Raw genomic sequence first — 2,497 nt, 5'->3', positions numbered from 1 at the left:
TGAAAACCTTCATACTTTCATTGACTGCCATTGAACAGAAAAGTCACTTGCAGTAAGGTGAAAGTGAAGAGGCCCTTGAGCTGTAGCAGTGAATAGAAATGTTACCTTAAAAGAAGACAAAGACAACAACACAACAAAGAAAAAATATTATTAAAGAGGAAGAAGAAAACAGGTAATTGCAGGGGAGGGATAGTAATTACAATCCTTGATAATTTTACTGGTTTAGGAAACTCCTCTACACTAACACAGAGAGAAAATGAGCATTTTTTTCCCCTTTCTTAACTGAGCTTAGAGGAATGCACAAAAAGCCCATGGCAAATACACGGGGGAAAGCTTGGGAAACCATCCACCCAGATTATAGGTCCTTGAATATTAATATTCATAACTGTCCTTTAGCAACCTGACTGAAAAACAGTTAGGGAACTGGTGTGCGTGTGTGTGTGTGTCTTCCTTGATGGCTAGTTATTTTAGGTTTGCCGTATTTTTTTTATACTATTATTCTGTCATACCTGTATATAGCAGTTTCTGTCCAGAGATTTTAAAATATTATACAAGTCATCTTATTTGTCTTCAATCCTTGGAATTTTATGTGAGTGCTACAGCTTCCTAGTCAGGTCCCATAATTGTAAAGATGTGTACTTGTATGCATTTACCCAAGGGGATTTTAGATTCTGATGATAAGAACTATCAGGGACTATTTTTAGAGAATGCAGCATTTCTAAAAATAAGAATTCCATTGAGTGAAGGCCTCTGCATTGCTGAAAGCAGTCTTTGGAGCAGAAACTCGATAATCTCTGAATGGAAAGGCCACGCAGTGACACGAGGACTGGCATTCTCTCCTGGGAGTTGGTAAGTGGAGCAGACAGCTTCAAAGTTAAAGGCAGATTCTGATCTATCTTTCTGTACTGACGGCATAAGGAAGTGGGTCTATTACTTTTAGGATGGCGTCTAAAACTAGCTGTACATCATAATCATCTTCCAATTAGTAAGAAGGAAACCAGATTTGATGGAAAGTTTGGAGCTGAGTATCCAGGTTTTAACTCTTACCAACCTCCCCCAACTGCCCTTTTTAACAAAGGGACAGAGGTAGGAAAACATGAACCTTAGAGTTGTAACAAGGAACCTGAATTGCTAGAGAATAAGATGAAGGAGAAGAGGATGCATGGCAAATGAGGATAGAAAGGTAAGCAGACTATGTATGATGTGGTGAAAATTTGGAGTTTTATTCTGAGGCATAAGTTTCTGAAGAGTTTTCAGCCAAGAGGTTCTGGTCTACCCTTTGGAAGCATAGCAATTACAGTAATCCTGAAGGACAACTAGTAGACCCCCTGTCCAACCCATGAACATCCTTATGCTTCTTCCTACAAAATACACATGAACATCCACCTCCATCCCTTAAGTCCTTCTCTTGGCTCAGTAGGTTCAGTTCATAACATTAGTCTTCACTGACATCTTTGGAATTCCTTTCTCTCCCAGATTTCATCCCTTGAATAAAAGCTAATCTTTGAGCCTCAACATGCACATTGGCTCCCTCTAATGTGGGCCAGATTGGGACTACGTTTTCCTTGGAGTCACCCACTGAATGGCAGAGTCTGGGGTCTCACCGCCTGTGCTGCTGCTGCCTACAGACCAGTTGTATGATTAGACCACAATCTTCAGTGAGGAAACACATTTTTTCCCCGTGGTATTTTTGGTCATATTTATGGAGTTTCTCAAGGGCAGTAGAAATTACTACCAAGCAAGCCTGACCTCTGTGGAGACAACTGAATTGTTGAAATTCATCACTAATCCACCAAGATTCCCCATATTGTGGTTAAACTTGACACAGAATTTTGAATTGAAATTTACAGGACATTTTCCAGAAGGTTTTACCTGGATAGGGCACACCTCAGTGTAATTCCTTTCTAGTGGCTCAGTACTACTAGATTGAAGGACTGCTGCATCTCGTTTGGTGATGCTTTTTATTTCCTATTACTTCCAACTTCATACTTGAAGCACTGAGAATTACAAGTGAAGTATGTTGAAGAAGACTTCAGTTTCCTTTCATTTCTGTATTCAGTTTAAAAAATTCTTTCATAAACCTAATGGATGTAGTTAACTCAATTAACATGGCTCAAATACACTGCTCAGACCCTGTAGAAATCAGATACAAGACCATGATTATTTTTATTACACAGAATCTGACCAATGCAATCTTAAAATTATAGAAAAATTTAAGATATACAGAGTTATTGCAATAGTAAGAATATGTGAAAAAATTTACAGTACAAACCTGGTGAAGAAAGAAGGCATCCATGATTTTTTAATGTTGGTATACCCCCATCCAATCAGATTGTTGACCACTAGTTAAGTTTTGTAACAAGTTTTGTAAAGAGCTTGGTTATCACATTGCTGTGTTACAGGTCCTGGTAGAGCTTCAGTGCTTGTTGTCCTAGTATTAACTGAAGGTAAAATGAAATATACAGATGTATGTACTACAGTTCATAAGACAAAAGTG

This window comes from Mandrillus leucophaeus, unplaced genomic scaffold (genome assembly GCF_000951045.1).
Source record: "Mandrillus leucophaeus isolate KB7577 unplaced genomic scaffold, Mleu.le_1.0 Scaffold192, whole genome shotgun sequence".
NCBI lineage: Eukaryota > Metazoa > Chordata > Mammalia > Primates > Cercopithecidae > Mandrillus > Mandrillus leucophaeus.
The sequence above is the reverse complement of the archived record's forward strand: the minus strand, read 5'-3'. Positions refer to the sequence as shown.